Here is a 13,686-nt window from a genome sequence, read left to right on the forward strand (position 1 = left end):
ACATCAATGTAAAGAAGCTTGAAAAAATCATCATGTATTTTAAGAGAAATCTTGAAGAATCTTGTAAAAGTAAATAATTGAAGAAATATTTGAATTACAGATATGTATGAAAATAAAATATTAACTTTAGTTCATTTTCTTTTCTATTTTGGAAGTAAAAATAGTCACAAATTGTTCTCAAGTTATTTAGACATATGTGTTAGAAATATTTTGAGTGACCGGATCGAAAGAAACATATCTGAAGTTTCTATTTCTCTAGAGACTTTCAATAATGCTTATGCTGAAATACGTTTTAGATATTTGCCAGGATGAAGTTCCTTAGAAACTATTGGATTTAAATAACAATAAAAAATATTTAACTTAGCACCGCATATTTTCTGCATTTTGTAGAAACTTTGCAATACTAGAGTAGGAGGGACCCAATGGATACGGAACATGCATAATTTATTCAGGGTTCTGTTTGTTGACGCTGTACGAAGTTTACAACATTGCCAGATAAGAAAGGTACTATTTAGTACTTTAAAAGTATCTTTTTCAAGGGCAACCAGGGAACTTGGAAATACTGTGGGGTAAATACACATGCGCACTGAATACTTCTGGGACTATGGTATTGATCCACGAAAGGGACGAGATCAGACTAAATTTCTGTGAAAATGATTTTTATAATCTCAAGGAGGAATCTAATGTATCATAAGGGGATTAAGAAACAATATGGCATCCCCACTTTGGTGTCAGAGATAAATAAATATTCTTTCGAAACCTTAATAGTGTAACTAGGAACACCTTAGATATTTTCAGAAATTCAAATGAGATACAAGACAGTTTGAATATATTTTACGCGGGAAATGTCTCTTGAGAATTTTAAATGTGACATCGCAAAAGGATGCCAGAACAAAATGAACATTCTGAAATTACTTTTAGGGGATCATTTGGGCGAAAACAAAATAATCAACATTTTAGGGATTTTTTGGGTGAAACAGTTTGAGACATTTTAGAGGATGATTTGGGGAGAAACTCTGTGATCGTTATAATACACAAGTTCCATTTGAACAGTTTTGTAAGGTCCCCTACCCAAACCCCAAAGGACCCCCCCCCCCAATTTTTTTGCCCCCCCTCCCCATTTTTTACTCTTTTTTTGCGCGCTTGAGACACAGAAGGCCCCCAAAGGGCTCCTCCCCTCAACTTTTTTGCCCCCCCTCCATTTTTTACAACTTATTTTACGTGCTTGAGACACGGAAGGGCCCCCTGCCAACTTCCCCTCCCCCCATTTTTTTAATACTTTTTTTGCATGCTTGAGACACAGAAGGGCTCACCCCTCCCCCAACCTTTTTGCCCCCCCCCCACATTATTAATACTTTTTTGCGCGCTTGAGACACAGGAGGGCCCCCTCCTTCCAACTTTATGGGCCCCCTCCATTTTTTTGGACTTTTTTTTTAACATGGTATTTTTTCAACTTTTTTATTATTTTTTTTTTAACATGATATATTTTTCAACTTTTTTTTCTACGTGTCTTAGAATGACATGAAACATAATTAAAACATTAGAAACTCAGATTTAATATTTGAACTATTTGATAGAAGTAGCCGTTTTTTTCTTCGCAGTAACAAATTTCTTCTGATAGCACCAAGTTTTCCATCAAAGAAAACAAATTTTTTCATTATGATAACAAATTTTCTGTCAGAAGTAGCAAGATTTCCTTAACACTAGCAAATTTTCTCTTGCAAGTAACAACATTTTCCATTATTACCATCAAACTTTTACCTAAGAAACTAAAATTTCTCTTCGATGTATCAACATTTTTCCTTAATACTAACAAAATTCGACTTAAAACTCAAATTTTTCTTAGAAGTATAATTTTTTCCGTTCATGATAAAAAGTTTTCTGTCAAAAGTAGCAAGTTTTCCTTAACATTAAAAAATATTTTCCTCAGAGTAAAAATGTTATCCTTCACAATAACAGTGTTTTACTTAAAACTATCAAATTCTCTTTGAAGTAACAATGTTTCGTCAGTGATAAAAAAATTTCTGCTAGAACTACTAAGGTTTCGGTCCAAGATACCAAATTGTTCTTATAAGTAACAATTTTTTCGTTTAGGATAGCAAGTTTTCTGTCAGAAGTAGCAAGTTTTCCTTAACACTAACAAATTTTTTCTTCAAAGTAACAACTTTTTCCTCAATACTAACAAACTTCTACTTAAAATTATCAAATTTTTCTTAGAAACATAATTTTTTTCCGTTGATAAAAAAAGGTTTTCTGTCAAAAGTAGCAAGTTTTCCTTAACACTAACAAATTTTCTCATCAAAGTAACAATATTTTCCTTAAAACTAACTGAGTTTTAGTTACAACTATCAAATTTCTCCAAGAAGTAACAATTTTTCGTCAGTAATAACAAGTTTTCTGTAAGAAGTAGCAAGTTTTCTACCAAAGATTCAAAATTTTTCTTAGAAGTAACAATTTTTACGTTTATGATAACAAGTTTTCTGTCAGAAGTATCAAGTTTTCCTTCACTATAACAACTTTTTTCTTCGAGGTAACAACTTTTTCCTCCATACTAATAAACTCCTAATTAATACTATCAAATATCTCTTAGAAGTAGCAATCTTTTCGTCAATGATAACAAATATTCCGTAAAAAGTAGATTGTTCCATGTCGAGGATACAAAATTTTTCTTAGAAACAAGCATTTCTTCGTTTATTATAACAAGTTTTCTGTTAGAAGTAGCAATTTTTCCTTAACACTAAAAATTTTTTTCTCGAAGTAGCAATTCTAACCTTAATACAAATAGGGATTTAATTAGAACTATCAATCCTATCTTGGACTCAGCAAGATCTCTTCAGGGACATCAAGTATTCTATAATATATAGCAAGTTTTTTTCCAAAGATACCAGTTGTTTCTTAGAAGTAACTTTTTTTTCGTTTATGATAACAGGTTTTTTGTCAGAAGTAGCAAGTTTTCCTTAACACTAACAAATTTTCTCTTCGAAGTAACAACTTTTTCCTCAATACTAACAAAATTCTACTTAAAACTATCAAATTTTTCTTAGAATTACAATTTTTTCCGTTCATGATAAAAAGTTTTTTGTCAAAAGTAGCAAGTTTTTCTTAACATTAACAAATTTTCTCATCAAAGTAACAATTTTTTTCTTAACACTAACAGAATTTTATTTACAACTATAAAATTTCTCTTAGAACAAACAATGTTTCATCGGTGATAACAAATTTTCTGCTAGAACTAACAAGTTTTCTGTAAAAGATACGAACTTTTTTTTAGAAGTAACAATTTTTTTTTTTTTATAGCATGTTTTCTGTTAGAAGTAGCAAGTTTTACTTTTCACACTTACAAATTTTCTCTTCGAAGTAACAACTTTTTCCTCAATACTAACAAACTTTTACTTATTACTATCAAATTCTATTAGAAGTAACAATTTTTCGTCCGTGATCACAAGTTTTCTGTCAAAGATACCAATTTTTTCTTACAAGTAACAATTTTTCGTTTATGATAACAAGTTTTCTGTCAGAAGTAGCAAGTTTTCCTTCACACTAACAAATTTCTCTCTTCGAAGTAATCATTTTTTCGGTAATACTAATAGACTTTTACTTAACACTATCAAATATCTCTTAAAAGTAATAGATTTTTCTTAACTGTAACCAAATTTTTCTAATACCCCAAAGTTTTACGTCAAAGATAATAAAGTTCTCTTACAAATAACAAGTTTTCTGTAAGAAGTAGCAAGTTTTTTGTCAAAGATACCATATTTTTCTTAGAAGTAACAACTTTTTCGTCTATGATAACAAGTTTTCTGTCGGAAGTAGCAAGTTTTCCTCAACACTAACAAAGTTTCTCATCGAAGTAACAATTTTTAGTCAGTTATAACAAGTTTTCTGCTATAAGTAGCTAGTTTTCCGGCAAAGAAACGAAATTTAACATATAAGTAGCATTGTCTTTATTTATGATAACAAGTCTTCTGTTTACTGCAGCAATATCTTTTCAAGGCGAAAAAATATTCTCCATGAAATAACGACTTTTACCGTAATGCTATCAAAATTTTACTTAACACTATCAAATTTCTCTTAGAAGTAACAATTTTTCATGAGTGATTACAAGTTTTCTGTAAGAAGTAGAATGTTTTCTTTCAAAGATACCAAATTTTTCATAGAAGTAACATTTTTTTCGTTTATGATAACAAATTTTCTGTCAGACGTAGCAAGTTCTCCTTAATACTAACAATCTTTTACTTAACACACTCAAATTTCTCTTAGAAGTAATAGATATTTTCTTAGCAGTAACAAATTTTTTCTAATCACATCAACCTTTCCGTCAATGATAATAAATTTCACTTAAAAGTTAAATTTTCCCCTATAATAACAAGCTATCTATTATAAGTAATAAGTTTTCTGTCAATGATATCAAATTTTTCTTAGAAGTAAAAATTTTTCCTCATGATGACAAGTTTCTGACAGAAGTAGCAAGTTTTCATAACACTAACAAATTTTCTTTTCAAAGTATTAACATTTTCCCTTTATACTAACAAACTTTTACTTAACACACTAAAATTTTTCTTAGAAGTAATAGGTATTTTCTTAACAGTAACATATTTTTCTAAAAAAACCAACATTTCCGTTAAAGATAATAAATTTTTTTTAAAAATAACATTTTTTCGTCAATCGTAAATATTTAGCTGTTAGAAGTAACAAGTTCTCTGTTAAAGATACAAAATTTTTCTGAGTAGCAACAACTTTTTCGTTTTGATAATAGGTCCTCTGCAGGAAGTAGCTTAGATTGCCTTAACACTAACACACTTTCTTTTCGAGGCATCAATATTCATTAATACTACCAAACTCTTACTTAACACTAAAAGATTTTCTCTTCGATTCATCAACTTTATCCTTAACACTAACATACTTTTACTTAACACACTCAAATTTCTCTTAGAAATAACACTTTTCGTCAGTGATAACACGTTTTCTGCTTGAAGTAGCAAGTTTTCCGTCAAAGATACCAAAATTTTTTTCTTAGAAGTAACAATTTTTTCTTATGATAACAAGTTTTCTGGCAGAAGTAGCAAGTTTTCCTTAACACTAACAAATTTTCTCATCAAAGTAACAACATTTTACCTTAAAACTAACAAACTTTTACTTAACACGCTCAAATTTCTCTTAGAAATAATATTTTTCGTCAGTGATAACACACTTTTACTTAACACGCTCAAATTTCGCTTAGAAATAACACTTATTCGTCAGTGCTAACACGTTTTCTACTTGAACTAGCAGGTTTTCTGTCAAAGATACCAAATTTTTGTCTTAGGAGTAACAATTTTTCGTTATGATGACAACTTATCCGCTAAAAGTAACAAGCTTTCTTAAAAGTAATAATTTATTTTTTATGATAAGAAGTTTTCTGCCAGAAGTAACAAATTTTTCTTAACACTAACAAATTTTTCCTTTGAAGTATCAACTTTTTCCTTAAAACTAACACACTTTTACTTAACATATTCAAATTCCTCTTAGAAATAATATTTCCGTCAGACTGTCACACCTTTTCTGTTCAAAATAGCAAGTTTTCTACCAAAGATACCAAATGTTTTCTTGGAAGTAACAATTTTGTGATTGTGATAATAAATTTTCTGACAGAAGTAGCAAGTTTTCATTTTTAAGGTTAATTTTTCTGCATATTTTTCTAATAAAGTCATCGGTTTTATTCATTTTTAAGGTTAATTTAGGCTAGGTTACGCGCGCGCACGTAACCTAGCCTAAATTAACCTTAAAAATGAATAAACCCGATGACAATAAACTTTTATCATAAACGAAAAAATTATTACTTCTAAGAAAAATATGGTATCTTTGGCAGAAAACTTGCTACTTCTTACAGAAAACTTGTTATCACTAACAAAAAATTGTTACTTTTAAGAGAAATTCGATAGTGTTAAGTAAAAGTTTATTAGTATTAAGGTAAAAGTTGTTACTTTGAGAAAAGTTTTTTAGTGTTAAGGAAAAATTGCTACTTCTAACAGAAAACTTGTTATTATAAACGAAGGAATTGTTATTTCTAAGAAAAATTTGGTATCCTTGACATGGAACTTCAGAAAGCTACTTCTTACAGAAAACTTGTTATCACTGACGAAAAAATTGTTACTTCGAAGTGATATTTGACAGTTTTAAGTAGAAGTTTGTTAGTATTGAGGAAAAAGTTGTTACTTTGAAGAAAAATATGTTTTAGTGAACGAAAACTTGATACTTCTGACAGAAAACTTGTTATCACAAACGAAAAAATTGCTACTTCTAAGAAAAATTTGGTATCGTTTGCAGAAAACTTGCTACTTCTTACAGAAAACTTGTTAGTACTTACTAAACATTGTTACTTCTTGGAGAAATTTGATAGTTTTAACTAAAACTCAGTTAGTTTTAAGGAAAATATTGTTACTCTGATGAGAAAATTTTTTAGTGTTAAGGAAAACTTTCTTCTTTTGACAGAAAACTTTTAACATGAACGGGAAAAAATTATACTTCCATGAAAAATTTGACAGTTTAAGTAGGAGTGTGTCAGCATTGAGGAAAAAGTTGGTACGTCGAAAAGAAAAATTATTTGTGTCAAGGAAAAATTGTTATTTCTGACTGAAAACTTGCTACCATAAGTGAAAAATTTATTACTTCTAAGAAAAATTTGGGATTTTTGGCAGAATACTTTCTACTTCTTACAGAATACTTGATATCACTAACGAAAAATTTTTACTTCTAAGGGAAATTTGATAGTGTTAAGTAAAAGTTTGTTTGTATTAAGGTAAAAGCTGTTACTTTTAGAAAAACATTTTTGAGTGTGAAGGAAAAATTGCTACCTCTATCAGAAAACTGGTTATCATAAACGAAGAAATTGTTATTTCTAAGAAAAATTTGGTATCTTTGACAGGGAACTTGCTACTTCTTACAGAAAACTTGTTATCACTGACGAAAAAATTGTTACTTCTAAGAGATATTTGTTAGCGTCAAGTAAAAGTGTGTTATTATTGAGAAAAAAGATGTGACTTCGAACAGAAAATTTTTTCTCATTAACGAAAAAAGTTTGACTTCCAAGAAAAATACGTTATCTTTGGCAGAAAACTTGCTACTTCTTACAGAAAACTTGTTATTACTGGCGAAACATTGTTACTTCTTGGAGAAATTTGATAGTTGTAACTAAAACTCTGTTAGTTTTAAGGAAAATATTGTTACTTTGATGAGAAAATTTGTTAGTGTTTTGGAATCGTCGGCAGAAAATTTGCTACTTCTTACAGAAAACTTATCATCACTGACGAAAAATTGTTACTTCTAAAAGAAATTTGATAGCGCTAAGTAAAAGTTTGTTAGTATTAAGGTAAAAGTTGCTACTTCGAGTGTTAAGGAAAAAATTGTTACTTTGATGAGAAAGTTTGTTAGTGTTAAGGGAAACTTGTTACTTTTGACAGAAAACTTTTTATCATGAAGGGGAAAAAATTATACTTCTAAGAAAAATTTGATAGTTTTAAGTAGAAGTTTGTTAGTATTAAGGGAAAATGTTGATACTTCCAAGAGAAATTTTAGTTTGTTAGGTAAAAGTTTGTTAGTAATAAGGGAAAATTTTGACACTTCGAAGAGAAAATTTGTTAGTGTTAAGGAATTCTTGCTACTTCTGACTGAAAACTTGCTATCATAATGAAAAAATTTGTTATCTTTGATGGAAAACTTGGTGCTATTAGAAGAAATTTTGTTACTGCTAAGAAAAAAACTGTTACTTCTGACAAATTTTGCAAATATTAAATGTGAATTTCTTATGTTTTAAGTATGTTTCATGTCATTATAAGACATGTAGAAAAAGGTTGAAAAATATATCATGTTAAAAAATAATAATAAAAAAAGTTGAAAAAATACCATGTTAAAAAAAAAGTAAAAAATGGAGGGGTCCCATAAAGTTGGAGGGAGGGGGGCCCTCCTGTGTCTCAAGCGCACAAAAAAAATATTTAAAAATGTGGGGGGCAAAAAGGTTGGGGGAGGGGTGAGCCCTTCTGTGTCTCAAGCATGCAAAAAAAGTATTAAAAAAATGGGGGGAAGTTGGCGGCGGGCCCTTCTGTGTCTCAAGCGCGTAAAAAAAGTTGTAAAAAATGGATGGGGGGCAAAAAAGTTTGGGAGGGGCCCTTTTTGGGGCCTTCTGTGTCTCAAGCGTGCAAAAAAGTGTAAAAAATGGGGGGTGGGGTCCTTGGGGGTTTGGGTAGGGGACCTTACAACACTGTTCAAATGGAACTTGTGTATTATAAAGACCACAGAGTTTCTCCCCAAATCATCCTCTAAAATGTCTCAAACTGTTTCACCCAAAAAATCCCTGAATGTTGATTAATTTGTTTTCGCCCAAATCATCCCCTAAAAGTAATTTCAGAATGTTCCTTTTGTTTTGGCATCCTTTTGCAAAGTCACATTTAAAGTTCCCAAGAGACATTTCCCGCGTAAAATATATTCAAACTATCTTGTGTCTCGTTTGAATTTCTGAAAATATCTAAGGTGTTCCTAGTTACACTATTAAGGTTTCGAAAGAATATTTATTTATCTCTGACACTAAAGTAGAGAAGCCATATTGTTTCTTAATCCCCTCATGATACATTAGAATTCCCCGTCAGATTTTCAACATTGGCGATCATTTAAATCAGTTTCCCAGAAATTAAGTCTGATCTTGTCCCCTTCGTGGATCAATAATATTTTACCGTTAGTATTCAGTGTGCATGTGCATTTTCCCCGCAGTATTGCCTAGTTCCCTGATTGACCTTTAAAAAGCTACTTTAAAAGTACCAAATAGTACCTTTCTTATCTGGCAATGATGTATACTCCGTATAGCGTCAACAAACATAACCCTGAATAAATTATGCATGATTCGTATCAATTGGGTCTCTCCTACTCTAGTATTGCAAAGTTTCTACAAAATGCAGAAAATATGCGGTGCTAAGTTAAATATTTTTTATTGTTATTTAAATCCAATAGTTTCTAAGGAACTTCATCCTGGCAAATATCTAAAACATTTTTCAGCACAAGCATTATTGAAAGTCTCTCGAGAAATAGAAACTTCAGATATGTTTCTTTCGATCCGGTCACTCAAAATATTTCTAATACATATGTCTAAATGACTTGCGAACAATTTGTGACTATTTTTGCTTCAAAAATAGAAAAGAAAATGAACTAAAATTAATATTTTATCTTCATACATATCAGTAATTCAAATATTTCTTCAATTAATTACTATATATATTTTTCTAATAAAACCGATGACTTTATTAGAAAAATATGCGAAAAATTAACCTTAAAACTGAAAACTTGCTACTTCTGTCAGAAAAGTTATTATCACAATCACATAATTGTTTCTTCCAAAAAAAATTTGGTATCTATGGTAGAAAACTTGCTAGTTTGAACAGAAAACGTGTTATCACTGACGAAAACATTATTTCTAAGAGGAATTTGAGTATGTTAAGTAAAAGTCTGTTAGTTTTAAGGAAAAAGTTGATGCTTCAAAGAAAAAAATTTTTGGTGTTAAGAAAAATTTGCTACTTCTGGCAGAAAACTTCTTTTCATAACGAAAAAAAATTGGTACTTCTAAGAAAGCTTGTTGCTTCTAGCGGATAAGTTGTCATCATAACGAAAAATTGTTAGTTCAAAAAAAATTTGGTATTTTTGACAGAAAACTTGCTAGTTCAAGTAGAAAAAGTGTTATCACTGACGAAAAATTGTTATTTTTAAGCAACATTTGAGTGTGTTAAATAAAAGTATGTTATCACTGACGAACAAAAAATATTATTTCTAAGAGAAATTTGAGTGTGTTAAGTAAAAGTGTTTTAGTTTTAAGGTAAAATGTTGTTACTTTGATGAGAAAATTTGTTAGTGTTAAGGAAAACTTGCTGCTTTTGCCAGAAAACTTGTTATCATAACGAAAAAATTGTTACTTCTAAGAAAAAAATTTTGGTATCTTTGTCAGGTAGCTTGTTAGTTAGAAGAGAAAATAGGTCGTCTAAGACGAAAAGTGGTATTTCTAAACGAAAGTTGAGTGTGTTAGGTAAAAGAATGTTAGTGTTAAGGAAAAAGGTTTATACTTTGAGGAGAATATCTGTTAGTGGTAAGTAAAAGTTTGGTAGTATTAATGAAAAATATTGATCCTTCGAAAAGAAAGTCTGTTAGTGTTAAGGAATTATAAGCTACTTCTGACAGCAAACTTGTTATAACGAAAAAGTTGTTACTTCTAACAAAAATTTTGTATCTTTGACAGAAAACCTGTTACTTCTAACTGATAAATTGTTATCATTGACAAAAAATTGTTTCTTTTAAGATAAATTTATTATTATTGACGGAAAGATTGATGCTATTTAAAAAGTTGATTACTGTTAAGAAAATACTTGTTACTTCTAAGAAAAATTTGAGCGTGTTAAGTAAAAGGTTGTTACCATTAAATGGAAAATATTAATACTTCGAAAAGAAAATTTGTTAGTGTTAAGGAAATCTTGCTACTTCTGTCAGAAAACTTGTTATAACGAAAAATTGTTACTTCTAAGAAAAATTTGGTATCATTGACAGAAAACTTGTTATCATAAAAGAAGGTATTGTTATTTCTAAGAAAAAATTGGTCTCTTTGACAGAAAACTTACTACTTCTAACAGAAAAAATGTTATCACTGAACAAAAATTGTCAATTTTATGACAAACTTTGTTAGTGTTGTGGATAACTTGGTGCTTCTGGCAAGAAAATTTTTATCATAGACGAAAAAGTTGTTACTTCTAAGAAACAATGGTATCTTTGAAAGACAACTTGCTACTTCTAACTGAAAGCTTGTTATCACTGACGAAAAAACTGTTACTTCTAAGAGAAATTTATTATCTTTGATGTAAAACTTGGGGTATTAGAAAAAATTTGTTACACTTAAGAAAAACCTATTACTTCTAAGAGAAATTTGATTTGTGTTAAGTAAAAGCCTATTAGTAATAAGGAAAAAGTGGTTACTTCGAAGAGAAAATTTGTTAGTGTGAAGGAAAACTTGCTACTTCTGACAGAAAACTTGTTATCATAAACGAAAAAGATTGTTACTTCTAAGAAAAATTTGGTATCCTTTACAGAAAACTTGTTATCACTGACGAAAAAATGGTTACTGCTAATAGAAATTTGATGGTATTAAGTAAAAGTTTCTTAGTATTGAGGAAAAAGTGGTTACTTCAAAGAGAAAATCTTTTAGTGTGAAAGGAAAACTTGCCACTTCTTATAGAAAACTTGCTATCATAAACGAAACAATTGTTACTTCTAAGAAAAATTTTGTATCTTTGACAGAAAACTTGTTAGTTGTAACAGAAAATTTGTTATCACTGATGAAACATTGTTTCTTCTAAGAGAAATTTGATAGTTGTAACTAAAACTCTGTTAGTGTTAAGGAAAAAATTGTTACTTTGATGAGAAATTTTGTTAGTGTTAAGGAAAACTTGCTACTTTTGACAGAAAACTTTTTATTATGAACGGAAAAAAATTATACTTCGAAGAGAAGACTTGTTAGTGTTAAGGAAAACTTGCTACTTCTGACAGAAAACTTGTTATCATAAACGAAAAAATTGTTACTTCAAAGAAAAATCTGATATCTTTGGCAGAAAACTTTGTTACTTCTTACAGAAAACTTGTTATCACTGACGAAAAATTGTTACTTCTAAGAGAAATTTGATAGTGTTAAGTAAAAGTTTGTTAGTATTAAGGTAAAAGTTGTTACTTCGAGAAAAAAATTTTTAGTGTTAAGGAAAAATTACTACTTCTAACAGAAAACCTGTTATCATAAACGAAGGAATTGTTATTTCTAAGAAAAATTTGGTATCCTTGACATGGAACTCGCTACTTCTTACAGAAAACTTGTTTTCACTGACGAAAAAATTGTTACTTCTAAGAGATATTTAATACTTTTAAGTAGAAGTTTGTTAGTACTGAGGAAAAAGTTGTTAGTTCGAAGAGAAAATTTGTTATAGGGAAGGAAAACTTGATACTTCTGACAGAAAACTTGTTATCATAAACGTAAAAATTGTTACTTCTTAGAAAAATTTGGAATCTTCGGCAGAAAATTTGCTACTTCTTACAGAAAACTTGTTATCACTGACGAAAAATTGTTACTTCTAAGAGAAATTTGATAATTGTAACTAAAACTCTGTTAGTGTTAAGGAAGAAATTGTTACTTTGAAAAATTTGTTAGTGTTAAGGAAAACTTGCTACTTTTGACAGAAAACTTTTGCTACTTTTGAAAACTTGCTACTTTTGACAGAAACCTTTTTATCATGAACTGAAAAAAATTATACTTCTAAGAGATATTTGACAGTTTTAAGTAGAAGTTTGTTAGTATTAAGGGAAAATGTTGATACTTCGAAGAAAAATTTTAGTATGTTAGGTAAAAGTTTGTTAGTAATAAGGGAAAATGTTGACACTTCGAAGAGAAAATTTTTAGTGTTAAGGAAATCTTGCTACTTCTGACAGAAAACTTGTTATCTTAACGAAAAAAATTGTTATCTTTGATGGAAAACTTGGTGCTATTAGAAGAAATTTTTTACTGCTAAGAAAAAAAACTGTTACTTCTAACAAATTGTGAAAATATTAAATGTGAATTTCTTATGTTTTAAGTATGTTTCATGTCATTTGAAGACATGTAGAAAAAAATTTGAAAAATATATCATGTTAAAAAATATAATAATAAAAAAAAGTTGAAAAATACCATGTTAAAAAAAATAAAAAAAGTAAAAAAAACATAAGGAGGGAGGGCCCTCCTGTGTCTCAAGCGCGCAAAATAAAGTATTAAAAATGGGGGGGGGGCAAAAAGGTTGGGGGAGGGGTGAGCCCTTCTGTGTCTCAAGCTTGCAAAAAAAAGTATTTAAAACAAATGGGAGGGGGCAAAAAGTTGGCTGGGGCCCTTCCGTGTCTCAAGCGCGTAAAAAAAGTGTAAAAAATGGAGGGGGCAAAAACGTTGGGGGGGGGGGTCTTCTGTGTCAAGCGCGCAAAAAAAAGTAAAAGAATGGGGGGGGGGCCTTGGGGGTTTGGATAGGGGACCTTACAACACTGTTCAAATGGAACTTGTATATTATAACGATCACAGAGTTTCACCCCAAATCATCCTCTAAAATGTCTCAAACTATTTCACCCAAAAAATCCCTAAAATGTGGATTAATTTGTTTTGGTATCCTTTTGCGATGTCACATTTAAAATTCTCAAGAGACATTTCCCGCGTAAAATATATTCAAACTGTCTTGTATCTCATTTGAATTTCTGAAAATATCTAAGGTGTTCCTAGTTACACTATTAAGGTTTCGAAAGAATATTAATTAATCTCTGACACTAAAGTAGAGAAGCCATACTGTTTCTTATCCCCTCATGATACATTTGTTGATACATTTGCCATATTAATACTTAATCCTCTCATGATACATGATACAGGTTTCTTAATTCTCCGTCAGATTTTCAACATTGGCGATTATGTAAATCAATTTCACAGAAATCTGTGAATATATATATATATATATATATATATATATATATATATATATATATATATATATATATATATATATATATATATATATATATATATATATATATATATATATATATATATATATGTGTGTGTGTGTGTGTGTGTGTGTGTATGTATGTATATATATATATATATATATATATATATATATATATATATAT

The 13,686-nt window shown here is 29.6% G+C and overlaps 1 protein-coding gene across 1 annotated transcript in view; it reads left to right on the forward strand.

Moving 5' to 3' along the window:
• Positions 1–13,686, forward strand: part of LOC148955963 (tRNA endonuclease ANKZF1-like) — a 74,808-nt gene that overhangs the window by 17,824 nt on the left and 43,298 nt on the right. The window lies entirely within an intron of this gene.

Source organism: Artemia sp. Qi Xiang Cuo, chromosome 1 (genome assembly GCF_049724085.1).
Source record: "Artemia sp. Qi Xiang Cuo chromosome 1, ASM4972408v1, whole genome shotgun sequence".
In the NCBI taxonomy this organism is placed as follows: domain Eukaryota; kingdom Metazoa; phylum Arthropoda; class Branchiopoda; order Anostraca; family Artemiidae; genus Artemia; species Artemia sp. Qi Xiang Cuo.